At 42.6% G+C, this 15179-nt stretch overlaps 1 protein-coding gene across 1 annotated transcript in view; it reads right to left on the bottom strand.

The window, feature by feature from the left end:
• Positions 1–2381, bottom strand: part of ELOVL7 (ELOVL fatty acid elongase 7) — a 71216-nt gene extending 68835 nt beyond the window's left edge. Inside the window, exon 1 of the mRNA XM_081233388.1 lies at positions 2237–2381. The gene's annotated coding sequence lies outside the window, so the exon portion shown is untranslated. The remainder of the gene's footprint in view (positions 1–2236) is intronic.
• Positions 2382–15179: the final 12798 nt, after the last annotated feature.

Below are 15179 nucleotides of genomic sequence, written 5' to 3' on the forward strand. Positions count from 1 at the left end.
TCCTCTACAAAGCCTGCCAGGTCCCCCACGTCTACCAATGCATCCTTAACACCCTGTAAAACCCGGCTTAAAAATTTCAAAAAGTTTTCCACCATTATTCAACCCACCCAATATATGCTACATTAATTCATCTTGCATCATATTCTGCAAACATTTATCAAGCAACTACTAGTTGTAAGGCTTGAAGAGTTAAAGTCTTAAGTTGTTAACAATCTCTCTGTGGACCGTGAACATTTATGAGAGAAGCTAACCAACAGTAAAAAGAAAAATGACATAAGTGATAAATGAATGTTCAGGAGTGGGGAAGAGGGAGACTGGTGAAGAGGAGTAGGGAACGGGGCTGAGAATGAGGAAGGCTAGAAGGAAGAGACAAGGTAAAAGCCGAAAGAAGAGGTTTCATGATTGGGAGAAGTGTGATGTGAGACATGACTGCTGTTTTGCACCTGGGTGACTACAAAAAAGGGGAGGGAGGCTGACATAAATGACGCTAACTAGAAATGCTTTGGGGCAAAGCAGGGCAAGTCCAAATGGAATATTCCAGTATGCACTGACATATGCTACACTAAAACTGAATAAGATACATGGAAAGCACAGAATCTTTAAGTGGGTAAGTAGCAGTGATAACCTAAGTAACAAAATTCTATGAAAAGAAAACCTAAATGAGTACAAAGTCACACAAGAAGGAAAAGAAGAACCTGAGACTGAGAGCCTAGTCAGTGAACATGACAAAGCACAGGACTTCAAGAAAGTAAGGATGAAGAAAGGAACTCTAGGTGAGGCAGTATGCACAGTGGTTAATAGCCTCAACACTGGACCAGGGCCCCTGGGTTGGAATCACCCCCTGCTACTTGTACGTCCTGGGCAAGTTCCCGTGTCTCAGTTTCCTTATCCGTAAAAGGATAATGTTATCATTTATTTACCCCCATAGGATTGTTGCCAGGATTAAAAGAGTTGATACAAGTTCTTAGAACAGTGCCGGGCACAGAAGCATTCGATAAATGTCTGCCATTGGGGGAAAAATTTTTTTTTTTTTTTTATCGCCGGTGACCTTGAGGAGAACAATTCCTGGCCAGTGGTAGAAGCAGAAACTACAAAATAAGGGAATTAACAAACAAGTGATGGCTAAGAAGGCGGAGGCAACCCCAAAGTATCGAAGACTCTTTCACAGCAGTTAGGCGATGCAAGCGAGAAGTGAAATAAAGAGTAACTTGCGAGTACAGGGTTAAATGAAAATGCTTTTCGAGGGAACAGCTCAGCAAGAGGAAAAAGGCTTGGCTCGCCAAAACTATTCTTCAGTCTTTGTACGACTTGTTTTCCCAACCACACAGCGAGAGGACAGGGGTAGAGACCATATCCTTCCTGTCGCAGCTTCCCCAAGGGAGCTCGAAAGAGCGTTCTCTCAGCATCCGGTAAGTTTGAATCAGCGCTGGCTGATTAGGGGAGAAGGCCCATTTCCTAACCAACGATACCCTGTAAGATGAAACAACAGGCTTTCCGATTTCCATCTCCGGCACGACCTGTTCCACCGCTGTGTACGCATCACTCTCCTCAGCCAGCAGCTGCCGCCGGGACAGGATGCAGCTCGGGGAGCCAAAGAGGCAGCGCCCGCTGCAAGAGCAACGCCCCAAGTTCAATCCGGCCTCGAGGACACAAAAGCGCCCCAGAGGAAAAAAAGCAGAAAGAAAGGGGCTCGGGGATTCGGGGGGGGGGGTCGGGGAGGTGGGCGAGCGAGCCCAAATCCAGGAGCTGGGAAAGTGACCTCGGAGGTCAAGGTCGAGCAGGTCCCTCTCCCTCCCAGTCCCACCCGCAAGCACCTTTGTCCCCCCGCCCGGAACAGCTGGGCCCTGTCCCGCGGGAGCGCTCGGGAGAGGCTCAAAAACCCAGGGGCGGCGGGGACCACCGTCCCTTTGGGATGCTGGGGGCGGCGGTGGGCTCCCAGGGAGGGCGCAGGTGAGCGCGGCGGCCCCTCCCTCCGGCGGGAAGGGCTTCGACCCTGGGCACCCGCAGACGGCGCGGCGACAACTTCCGAAGCGCCCTCCAGAGTCCAGGCAGGGCCTGGCCGGGCTCCCGAGTCTCCGGGACCCGTATCCCACTCCCCGCGCGCCGCGCCCAAGTTCTTTCCACCGGGCTGCGCCCGACCCCTGCCCCCGGCGTCTCTCTACTTCCCCCCATCTCTTCTCCTCAGCGTCTCGGAAAAGTTTGGCCCCGGCCCACCGGCTGGGAGCCCCACACTCACCCGGCGAGCCCAAGCTGAGCCCAAGTGCCCGGGCGCGGGCGCAGAGGGCGGCGGCGGGCGGCGGCGCGAGCGCGGCGTTCCTCACAGCGGGCCCTGCTGCTCCGGCCGCGGACCGAGCTGGAAAAGGGGCGGAGGCCGCCGGGTGTCACCTGCCCGCTCTCCCACCCTGCAGCGTGACGCCGCGGAGCACCGCCCCCTGACCGCCCGCCGCCGCCGCCGCCAGGTACTCGCGAGGGACCGCGGGGAGGAGCCTCCCTCCCGGGAGGGATCGACCGGGAAGGGCGCGCGGCCTCGGTCGCCCCACCTCCGCCTGGCTCGGCGCCCCGCAGCTCGGAGCGCGGCCGGGACGGGGGACCGAGGACCGCTCGGGGAGATCCACACTAATTACATTTCTTTCTGAGCACAAATGTCATCACCTGAGGTCATCTCGAGGCTTAACATAAATAGTGTGAAAACTGTCGTCATGCATGACTCAGGATTGAGCTGCAGAAAAATCTGAAATGAGGAAAACCTGGCCCAGGGTGAGGCTGGCGGCGGAGAGGGAGAAAAAAGGGGAGTTCTTGCTCCTGAAAAGGCTATTCGGAGGGTTAATTCATTATCTGAAATGGAGGCCAGACCCAACGAGAGGTCGGCGAGAGGCCCAATTTGGGTCAGCTCCATCCCCTGATTATTAAAAACTGGAGAATTGCCGCAAATATTGGGGAGTGAAGGGGGCTTTTAGAGCAATGAAGAGGAAATTGTATATAATCGAAGTTAACTTTTTTGCCCTGGTTAGTAACAGCTGCTGTTGCAGCCAACACACTCTGACACACTGACTTTTCCTCAACCACGGCTGGCTTGAGTGGTGGGGTGAGGATGAATGTAGGCGTGTGTATGCGCGCTCCATTATTTTTTACCTTACCTGGCTTTGTGTTTGATCATGAGCCTCCTAAACGCACTCATGTTTTGGAATCCTGGCATCAATAGCTGGAGGGCAAAATAAGAGTTACTTGTTACTTACAAAAGAAGTTACTTGTTCAGGAGGCAAAAACCAAGAACTAGAATTGAATTGTCTTCTAGAAACTAGAAAAATAACCTCAGGGATTGCAGCCCTGGCCCATGCACCTCACAAACCTGGCCTGTGAGTTTGTGCTGTGAGTTTTAAGCATGAAATCACAACAAAAGGGTCCAGACTACTGGGGAGGGAGGGTAGAAAGAAGAACACTCAGTGGGCCACAAGCATGTTTCCCTCACATACAGGTAGTTGCCTACCATCACCTAATCCTACTGCATCAACAAGAGATTTTAAATGTTTTATACAAAATGTTGAGAACCCCCATAGTAGCCATTCAGGAAAAAAAAGAAAAAGCAAAAAAACATGAAAGCTCAAATTTAAGAGAATCCCAGCTTCAGTGAAACTAAAGATTTCTTCTTCCTTTTAGATAAATTTTGCTTTCATAATAAAACCATGTCATTTAGTAGTCTTGGCTACTGGGAACTAGAGACAATTGCTTAACAATATTTGTCTTTGCATTTGTCATTATCTGCCCATCTATACACAATTATGAAATTTCAAGTATGCAAAAGATCAAATGGATTCATTCATTTAACAAATATATATTCAGTGCTTTTATGTTCCAGGCTCTGAAGATTCAACAGCTAACAAAACAGACCAAAAAAAAAAAAAAACCTCTGTTCTTGTGGAACGTACTTTCATTTACCTTCGCTCTAGTTGGAGATGACAGGCCACAGATGAATAAGCAAGTAAAATATGAGTGTTCATGTAGTGATAAGTGCTGTGAAGAAAAATAAAGAAGAGATGGGGATAGGGACTTCTGGAGGCGGGGAGGTGAGGAGTTGCACTGTTAAAGTAGCTAGGGAAGTCCTCAGGTGAAGGAGGCATTTGAGCCAAAATTGTAAAGAGATGAGGTGGCAAGCCTGTGTGTCTATCTGGGTAACAGCATTCCAGTCATCGGGAACTGTAAGGCTAACGGCCCAGGGCATGAGCGTGCCCCAGATGATCACGTTTACAGAATGGCAAGGAGGCCAGAGCTGTTGGAGTGGAGTGGAAGATAATATCAACAAGATTTCGCAAGGATCTGATGTGGGGTGTGAAAGGCGGGACAAAAAGGTCAAGGATGACTCCAGGGTGTTTTCCTCTATCAGCTGGAAGGAGAGAGCTGCCATTTACTATGAAAAGGAAGACTGAGAGACCACAGTTGGGTGGGGGGGTCATCAGGAGTTGTTTGTGGGACTGATTTAATTTAAGATGCCTATTAGATATCCAAGTGGGAATGTCAAGTAGGAAGTTGGTTATACCAGTCTGGAGTTCAAGAGAGAGGTCTGGCCTGGTGATATAAATTTGGGAGCTTCAAAAAAAAAAAAAAATTGGGAGCTTCCACATGATATTTATTTATTCTCTGGTCTGAGAATGGCTAAGAGCACCATGAGTGAGACTAGAGAAGAGGTTTCAGAACTTCGTCCTGGGGCACCCCACTATTAAGCCATCAGGGAATGAGGAGGAATAGTCCTGAGATTTGAGTAAAATCAGGAGAGTGTGGTTTCCTGGAAGGCAAGTGTGTTAGTCAGCTATTGCCACAATAGTTCTGTGTAACAAATCACTCCCAGGTCAGTGGCTTATAGCAGTATACCTGTTCTCATGCCCACGAGTCAGCAGATTGGTTGCAGTTCATCAAATCTAGGCTGTGCTCAGCTGGGTGGCTCTGCTTTAGGTTGCAGATTTAGCTTAAGTCTGTCCCATGTGTGTTATTTCTGGAACCCAGATTGAAGAGTCAGCAGCCACCTGGAGAAGATCAACTGGGGTACAAGAGGCAGTCCAAAATCCACATGATTTGTGGGCCTCTGCTCACATTATTGAAGCATGTTTAAGGCCTCTGCTCACATCGGGTTGGCTAATATTTCATTGGCTAGGGTGGGTCACATAGCCAAATCCAACATCAGAGGGGAGTGGGAAGCATATTCAACCTACAGTGGAAGGGTGAGGAGAATGAGTATTTGCTGAACAATAATCCAAACTTTTATCATAGCAAGGGAAGAAAGTGTTTCAAGGTGAGGGAAGTGATTGCCCAATAAGCTGGGAACCAAAATTGGCCCTTGATTTAGCAATATGGAAGTCTTTGGTGGACCATGACAGAACAGGTTTGGAGAAACAGAAGGAATGAAAATCCACCCCATTTGGGTTTTCAGATCTGAACATGCACATTCACCAATAGGCAACAGAGGGAAGGTAGAGTTATGGGCAAAGATTGGGGGGAAGTAGGAGCTTGTGTTGATAGACTGTTTTAGGTCAGATTTCCCAGAAGCAGACCTGAGGCAGAAAGTTGTGTGCAAGTGATTTATTGAGGTCAGTAAGGGGTCCAAAGGGATCTGGGTGAAATAATAATATTGTTCACTATGCAAATGTTAATATTTTCCAAATTTAGCTTTTTTTTTGCAGTATGCAGGCCTCTCACTGCTGTGGCCTCTCCCGTTGCGGAGCACAGGCTCCGGACGCGCAGGCTCAGCGGCCATGGCTCACGGGCCCAGCCGCTCCGCAGCATGTGTGATCCTCCCGGACCGGGACACGAAGAACCCGCATCCCCTGCATCGGCAGGCGGACTCTCAACCACTGCACCACCAGGGAAGCCCAGCTTTTTTTTTTTTAAAGCAATAAAATGTTACAGTTAAAGCTCCACCCTATCCTAATCCTTTTCTTTCTCCCAAAGGTATCCTGAAGTAGCTATGTATCATTTCCATGCATGTGTTTATACTTTCATTAGTATATCTATCTCAATATATACTGTAATTTTGTATATGGTTAAATTTTATGGAAATAGTATCATACTGTATGTATTCTTCTACAACTTTGTTTTTTAGTCATGTTGATTCATGTAGCTCACTCATTTAAATACTTTAGAGTATTCTATTGTATAACTAAACCATTTATTCATTTGCCTTCTAATGAACAAAATTGGTTTAGTTCTAATTTTTCCCTTCTGGAGACAATGTGTCAAGGAATATACAAGCAACTATTTTCTTGTACACATGGAGAAAACGTTCTAGGATTTATACTTAGAAATGGAACTGCTGGTCATGGAATAGATTGTTCTCTTCTACGGACATTTGCTGTTTTTTGGCTGCCCTGTATCTGAATCCTCTGTCTATATATGAGGAAGTTCCTATTATGACTTCATAGAGGCAGAGCTCACCTCCTTCAAGAAGCTGGAAATGCATGATACTCACTTTGCCACCCGCTTGGACAGCTAGAGCTCACAGTTGCTGCAACTCCCTGACAACCCTCCTCCCAGGATTCTGAAATTGAAGCTAGTGACACAAGAAATTGTGTTTGCTAGTGGCATGGGTGGCTTCCCAGACTGATTCACTGGCATAAATTTAGCTCTAGTTTGTCAGCAAAGCTTGACTTTGTTCCTACCTTTTCCAAGCCTATTATCCAGCCCTTGTGGAGATTCTGTAAGCTCTCAATATTTTTCAATAAACACCTTTTATGTTTAAATTAGTTACTTTGTTTCTATTTCTTGCAGCTGAGGACCCTGACTGACAGACTCTCCTTGACTGACAGACTTTCCTAAGTGGTGCCAATTTACACTAACACCACATTGTATTAATAGTTCCCGTTTCCCTAAATCCTTGCCAACATTTGATGTTTTCAGACCTTATATTTTTCCCAGTCAGATGGGTGTGAAATGGTTTCTCACTGTTTTTTCTTTCTTGTTGTTGTTGTTCCTTTTTTTTTTTTTTGATGTGGACCATTTTTTAAGTCTTTATTGAATTTATTACAATATTGCTTCTGTTTTATGTTTTGGTTTTTTGGCCACGAGATATGGGGGATCTTAGCTCCCTGACCAGGGATTGAACCCAAACCCCCTGCGTTGGAAGGTGAAGTCTTAACCACTGGACTGCCAGGGAAGTCCCCTCACAGTTGTTTTTTTTTTTTTGGATATTAAATTGCATTCAGTTTAAAGTATCTCAGAAGAATGTTAACTCTTTTATTTTTGGTCTGGACATAGAAGTACACTGCACATTAATTCAAATCACAGATGTTACTAAATTGGGTGATGATATGAACACCCAGAGAACACAAACAGACAATAAAAAGAGATCCACAATGAAATAACCAAACAATGTTCACACTTCTTAATGCTATTTTGGATATATATATGGAGAAACATCTGAACATTGATCTCTAATAGCTAGAAAATATTTTCTGCATGACTACCTTACAAAGAAACTTGTGGCTGATAGAAATAAAAACAAAATAGGTACAAATTTATAATAACGAACGGTATCAAAGAAAGTTTAACAAATGTGATTAGCATATACTGAAGCATCCCATCAGAGTCTAAAGAAGTAAACGTTTCGGGGCTTCCCTGGTGGCGCAGTGGTTAAGAATCTGCCTGCCGATGCAGGGCACATGGGTTCGTGCCCCGGTCCGGGAAGATCCCACATGCCGCGGAGCAGCTGGGCCCGTGAGCCATGGCCGCTGAGCCTGCGCGTCCGGAGCCTGTGCTCCGCAACGGGAGAGGCCACAACAGTGAGAGGCCCACGTACCGCAAAAAAAAAAAAAAAAAAAAAAAAAGAAGTGAATGTTCCTTTTAAAATAATCTGTTTAATCAAGCTGTTGTACTGATGCAGAAAAATCATCAATGTGGGGAGATATAGTCAACCGGTAAACAGAAGTTTTAGTGCTGTTGTAAGTAGAAATAGAAGAATTACGTGGAAAGAGCATAACAAAATTTAAGTTCATAAATGTCAAAACAGAAATGTGATCCAAGGCAAGGGAGAGATGCTTCATCACTAAACTATTATAAAAGTGGAAACCAGTACATTATAAAGAGAACCTAAGAGAATGCATATCTCTGTCATTGATTTCTCTAATCCATATTTCAGTTTGGATACATTTTATTAGTTTGTTATATTGCTAATTTGTAATTTTGAACTGAAATTATTATAGGCCCTGGTTAGAATTTCTCCATTAATATTATTATAAAATACAAAAGGATGCCACATAATTTCTGTATTGACCAATTCTTCTTGCTTTTTGAACGAAATGCTATGTTAGGATTTTGATTTGAATTGCCTTAAAGTTTAAAGATTTATTTAGAGAGAATTGCCATCTTTAGAATATTGAAGTGACCCATTTATGAACATGATATTATTCCTCTATTTATGTAAATTTTCTCTGTTTTTTAATAAAGTTTTGATTTTTCTCTGTTTTGGTTTTTCACATATTTTGTTAGATTTATTCCTAGGAACCCTATAATTATTGTGGCTATTATAAACAGTATATGTGTTTTTAAGTTACATTTTCTAATTGTAAATATAGGAATGCTATTAATTTTTCTGTAACTATTGTGTATCCTTCGTCTTTATTAAACTCAGTAATTTGTAGAATTTCTATGATTTTTTAACTGAGACAATAATATCTCCTGTGAATAATTATAATTACTGAATCCTTAACCTGCAATTTCTTACTCTGTGTCACTCTGTTATGGATTTAACTTTTACCAGTGATTCACAAACTTAACTGAGAGCGAGGATTATCAGGATGTTGTTAAAATGAAGATTCCTGGAAATGTGTCTCTAGAGATGCTGATTTAGTAGGTCTAGATAGTGGGATACATAATCTGCATTTTAACACACACCATATATGATTCAGCTATAGTTGCCCAGAGAGCTGCAGTTTGGGAAACTTCTTACATATAACCTATCTCTTCTGATATTTATTATTGCCTCCCCAATGAAATGATAAACCCTTGATGGCAGAGATTTTATCTACTCTCTCTTGTATCCTTTCTGCCTAGAATAGTAGCCTACCAACAGTAGATGCTAAATAAGTGTGCAGAAGGTAAAAAGGAATTTTAGGAAAGTCATTGGAAGTACTTTGTGTGAAGCTGCTATTTAAATGCTTTAAAAATGTTTTCTCATGAGCATTCTATATACATTTAAAAGATACCTTTGGGGCTTCCCTGGTGGCTCAGTGGTTAAGAATCTGCCTGCCAATGCAGGGGACACTGGTTTGAGCCCTGGTCTGGGAAGATCCCACATGCCGTGGAGTAACTAAGCCCGTGCACCACAACTACTCTAGAGCCTGTGCTCTAGAGCCCATGTGACACAACTACTGAGCCCGTGTGCTGCAACTACTGAAGCCCACGTGCCTAGAGCCTGTGCCCCGCAACAAGAGAAGCCACCACAATGAGAAGCCCACGCACCGCAACAAAGAGTAATCCCCGCTCAATGCAACTGAAGAAAGCCCAGGTGCAGCAATAAAGACCCAACACAGCCAAAAATAAATAAATAAATTAATAAATTAATTAATTAAAAAATAAAACAATAAAAGATACTATTGGGACTTCCCTGGTGGTGCAGTGGTTAAGACTCCGTGCTCCCAATGCAGGGGCCCCAGGTTCAATCCCTGGTCAGGCAACTAGATCTCACATGCATGCCACAACTAAGAGTTTGCATGCCACAACTAAGGAGCTGGAGAGCTGCAACTAAGGAGGCTGCAAATCACAACTAAGGAGCCTGCCTGCAACAACTAAGACCTGGCGCAACCAAATAAATAAATAAAATAAATAAAAATAACAAAGATTTATAAAAAAAATAAATAAAAGATAACTTTGCTATCATCAGAGGAAGAACAATGATTGCAATGTGATAGGTACATGGACTAGGTGACTACCAACCCTTACCCCAATGTGTCTATATCTTGCCAAGCTTAATGGCATCATTTCTTTTTGGCACTGAAAATGCAAACTATGAGTTTCAGACAAATCATTTTCTTTTTGCTATCCTTCTGTGCAGATATCTAAGATGTCTATAAAATTTATATCCCCAGGATAGGATATAAGTGAGATATGGAATGCAAATATCCCTTAAATTATCATAAAAATCAGCATTATAATTATTTTCCTATAAACTCCAATCATTTGAAAATGTTAATACAAGTGGTTTTCCACCGTGAAGGACTGTCACTTACTGTGATTATGACATCAGCTATGATTAATTTGATTTTAAATGTTATGGAATTGATTTCTTTTGTTTTTAAAATAAACTTTATTTATTTTTGGCTGCATTGGGTCTTCATTGCTGCACGAGGGCTTTCTCTAGTTACAGCAAGCAGGAGCTACTCTTCATTGTGGTGCACAGGCTTCTCATTGCAGTGGCTTCTCTAGTTGCAGAGCACGGGCTCTAGGCGTGCGGGCTTCAGTAGTTGCAGCACTCGGGGTCAGTAGTTGTGGCACATGGGCTTAGTTGCTCCATGGCATGTGGGATCTTCTCAGACCAGGGCTTGAACCCGTGTCCCCTGCATTGGCCGGCGGATTCTTAACAACTGCACCACCAGGTAAGCCCTGGAACTGATTTCTGAATCAACTATATTATCTGAAACTAAAGTGCAGCGGTTTATTTTGTGTATTCAACCAATATCTTTTTTTAAAATATATTTATTTATTTATTTTGGCTGCACTGGGTCTTAGTTGCGGCACATGGAATCTTTAGTTAAGGCATGCAAACTCTTCGCTGTAACATGCATGCGGGATCTAGTTCCCTGACCAGGGATCAAACCGGGGCCCCCTGCATTGGGAGCACAGAGTCTTACCTACTGGAGCACCAGAGAAGTCCCTCAATCAATATCTTGATATCACAAATTCCTGTGAAGGCCAAGTCTAAATAATACTTAATTAAAATTCTTATATATTTCATTTCATAATAAAATGTTTCTCAAATAGATAGGAGAACTGTCATAATTTGTATCTTATTGAATGACTAAATAATATACCATCAAGATAAGGTATATTTTAATGATGTGCTTGAAACAAAACAACAATTAAGAAAACAAAAAATTTTGCAAAGTAAAACTATTTAGCAGTCATGATTCTTTTGGAATTTTTAACATATACTATATTTGTACTATGTTATTCTAAATTTTGTGTATTGGTAACTGTTCAGTGTACCTTGTAGGTTTGTTTATTTATTTATTTATTTAGGCTGCACCTGGTATTAGTTGCAGCACGTGGGATCTTCGTTGCCGCCTGCCAGATCTTCATTGTTATATGCAGAATCTTCAGTTGCAGCACGTGGTATCTTTAGCTGTGGCATGCGGGATCTAGTTCCCTGACCAGGGATGGAACCTGGGCCCCCTGCACTGGGAGCACAGTCTTAACCACTGGACCACCAGGGCAGTCCCATACCTTGAAGGTTTACAAAACAATTCAGCAGATGGAAGCTCTGTCTTCTTGGAGGTGTTACATTTGTACTTGGTTGATGTTTCACAAACTTACCTGATTTGCATAATCATGAAACAAATGTTAAAAAACACAGATTTTTTTAGGTCCCTCAAATAGTGGTCCAACCCTACCTTGGACAGCTATGAAATAACCAATGGTAAGAATCTTGATCAGTTTTTCTCTCTCTCTCTCTCTCTCTCTTTAAACATTACATATCTTTTTTCCCCTAGATATACCTGCTACTGAAGCGAGAACTTGTATAATTTATTATACATTCAGGATGACTGGATAATCATTTAATTTTTGTGAAAGGCTTATCAATTTGAGATAAGAAAAGAAACTAAGGACACTTCTATTAATAGGGTATCATATAAGATTTTGTAAAAATACTAGATTCATCTTTACATTTTAAATCCTATGTGATACACTAACAGTTTAAAAAAAATCTTGTTGCTTTTGGGTATTTTCCAGGAGACTGCTACTATAATAAAATTGTAATAAGTAAGCAGAAAGAGGCACCAGGGATTATGTTCTGTCAACGTGTGAACCTTAGCTGCCTACAAGAATATCAAAACAATCAAATTGTCTTTAATTGAAATGTGCATTTTAAACTCTTACTGTAATGTTTTTATTTTACAGTTTCAGGATATCTTCCTATGAGTGTAACCTGTAGTCAGTTAATCAACGTTTACTGATCATTTGTCATAAATGATAGTAGGAGCCAGCTCTGAATATCAGACTGAGTGGAGATGGGCATATATGTGTTAGTGACTAATTTCTAAGTGAAGAAAAAATGTGTATTGCTTTATATTATCCATATTTCTTTTTCTTCCGCAAAGATCATTAAGAGCTGACTGTGCACACAAATGTAATTTAAAAGGCGTATCTTTCATCTCTGTTGTTCTTGGTTTTACATATCCATTCTGTTGCATGTAAAACGAGTTCCCTATGTATTTCTAAATGATACAGCAATTGCGCAGATAAAGTAGTCTAGGAAATGCATGTGGAGCAGTTTCCCCAAAGCAGTTTGTTAGTCATTTGGTTTGTTACAACTTCATTCATTTCAGCTTTTTTCTTCTAGACTAGGCTGAGGAAAAATTAGACTTTTTCAGAAAGCTTAAAGAGTTGCGGGCAGGTAAGTGAAAACAGTGGTGGGCACACAAATAGCCAGCTCCTTGTCATTTAAAAATCTGCAAAGGAATTAGCTCTTGGTGCGTTGAAGAAAGAGGTCTTGGCATGTGTGGTGATGAAAAGCATACCCATTCACAGTTGGAGCAGAAGATGGCTAGCTCTTCACTAGGTCAGCTTCTTCTTTCTCCTGGGTGCACAGCGGGGCTCTATTCCCCAGCCTTCTTTGCAGTTTGGGTGTGGCCATATGATAGAGTTCTGGCCAATGGAATTCAAGCAGAAGGGCTTGGCATTTCCTGGTCTGGCTCATTCATACTTACCAAGTAAGACCCTTTCTGCTGTTTCCCCTGCAGCATAAGGAAGCCTTATGTTGAATGTGGTGGAGCCACAAGATGGTGGGATCCTAAGTTCTCAAATTACCATTTGGAGGAGAGGGATTTTATATGAGCTATAAACAAATGTATATTGCATTGTCTCAGAAATTTTGTAGTTCATCTGATACCACAGTTAGCCTGCCCCAACTGATATAACAGAATAGTACTGTTGGTCAAGGATTTTACCTCTCAACCTGTAGAAAGCAGGAAATGGTTGCCTCTTCCCTTGGCCTCTCTGGTATTTGCTGGATAAGACCTGGCAACTTCTTTGGCATTCTACTTTGGACAAGTTTTCCTAACCCCACCTTTGTTATTACAATTGCCTCCTAACTAGCTCACTGCTTCTGCTGGTGCCCTCCTCTACAGTTTATTATCAAAACAGAAACAAGAGTGACCTCATGTCATTCTTCTCAACCTCCTCCATTTGTTTCAGAGAAAAAGCTAGTCTTTTTAAAAAAAAATTTAATACTCTATTTTATTTAACTCAATATATCAAAAATTTTCATTTCAACATGCAATCACTCTAAAAATTATTAGCAAGCTATTTTACATTTTTTTACACTGTCTTCGAAATTCAATATGTGTATTAACACTTAAAGCACACTTCCATTTGACTGTCTACATTTCAAGAAGCTAAAGTCTTTTCAACGACCTATAAGACCATTTCTGATCTGCCACCTCTCCTCATACCCTCTCTGTCCCTCTCTCTTAACACTCTCCCTTTCCCTTACTTTGATCTAGCCTTGCAGATTTCCTTGTTATTCCTTGAACAAAGCAGGCATGCTCTTGCCTTAGGGCTTCTGTGTTTGTTCCCTCTGCTTGGAATGCTCTTCTCCCAGACACTCCCATGGATTGTTCTCCCAGCCTTTGCTCAGAGAGGCTTTTCTGGGCACACTATTTAAAATGACAACTCCTTACACTCCCCGTCCCCTTCCCTCTATTATTTTTCTCCGCAGCACTTAGTACCTTCTAACATGCTATACGCATTTTCTTTTTAACATTGTTCACTGTCTGTTCCCCTCCACACCCTTCTTAAAACGAAAGCTCCATGAGAAAGGATTTTTGACTTTTTGTTAAGTTGCCAGCCTAGAGTAGTAATTGGCAAATAATAAATAATAGATAAATTTTTGCTGACTGACTAAATGCTCTTATATAGATAAGCATCGTGTGCCAGAGGAGCACTAAAGGGAAACTCCTAATTCACACTGGGATCTGGCAGGGAAAAGTCTTCTGGAGAAACTTATTCTTCTTCCAGGACTGGAAGCTGATGCAGTTGCTGAGTATATGAGCCAATGGTCACTTTTTAGTCCTCCTCTTAACTGACCTATCAACATCACTTAACACAGTCGTGACTGTCTTCTTGAAGTGCCGTCTTCACTTGCCTTCCGGGGTACCACATTTGTCTGCCTGTTCTCCTACTTTCCTGGCCATCCCTTCTCAGGCTCTTCAACAGCATCTCCCCCCTCTAAATGTTGGAGTGCCCAGGGTTCAGTCCTGGTCTTCTTCTCATCTTTCTACACTCATTCCTCAGGGGATCAAAACTTTAAAAACTACCAGGGCTTTAAATGCCATCTGTATACTCATGACTACAAAACATATATTTCTAAATGCTATCTCTTTCCTGAACTCCAGATCTGTATATCAGGTGCCTACTGGGAGAGCCTTTTGGATATCTAAGTGCCGCAGAGTTAAATGTCCACCATAGAGCCTCTGACATTTCTCCCTTGCCATGTGTTCCCGACGTCATTTAATGGAAGCTCTATTCTTTCGGTTGCTCAGGCCAAAAGCCTTGGAATTATCTTTGATTCTCCTCTTCCTCTCTGCCAATTCTACCTTCACAATTTAACCAGAACCACTTCTCACCATACCCACTGCCAGCACCCTGGGACTGCTTGGATTTTACGAGCCTCTTTGCTTCTGCTTGTTGCTCCTCTTCAGCCAATCCCCACACTGACACCACGTGATCCTATTAAAACCTAAGTCAAATCATGTCTCTCTTCTGCTCAAAACCTTCCAATGGCTTCTTATATCCCCTCAGGGACCTGCAAGGCCTCTCTTAACCTGACATCATCTCCAGCCACTATCCCCCTAATTACTCTTCTCCATTTAGCTGTCTTGCTGATCCTTGGCTATTCCATATATGCCCTTGCTTCAGAGCCTTTGCACTTGATATTCTTTATCTAGAATATGTTCTTGCCCCAGATGTCTGCTTAGCTA

Source organism: Mesoplodon bidens (assembly GCF_964165515.1).
Source record: "Mesoplodon bidens genome assembly, chromosome: 4".
Lineage (NCBI taxonomy): Eukaryota > Metazoa > Chordata > Mammalia > Artiodactyla > Ziphiidae > Mesoplodon > Mesoplodon bidens.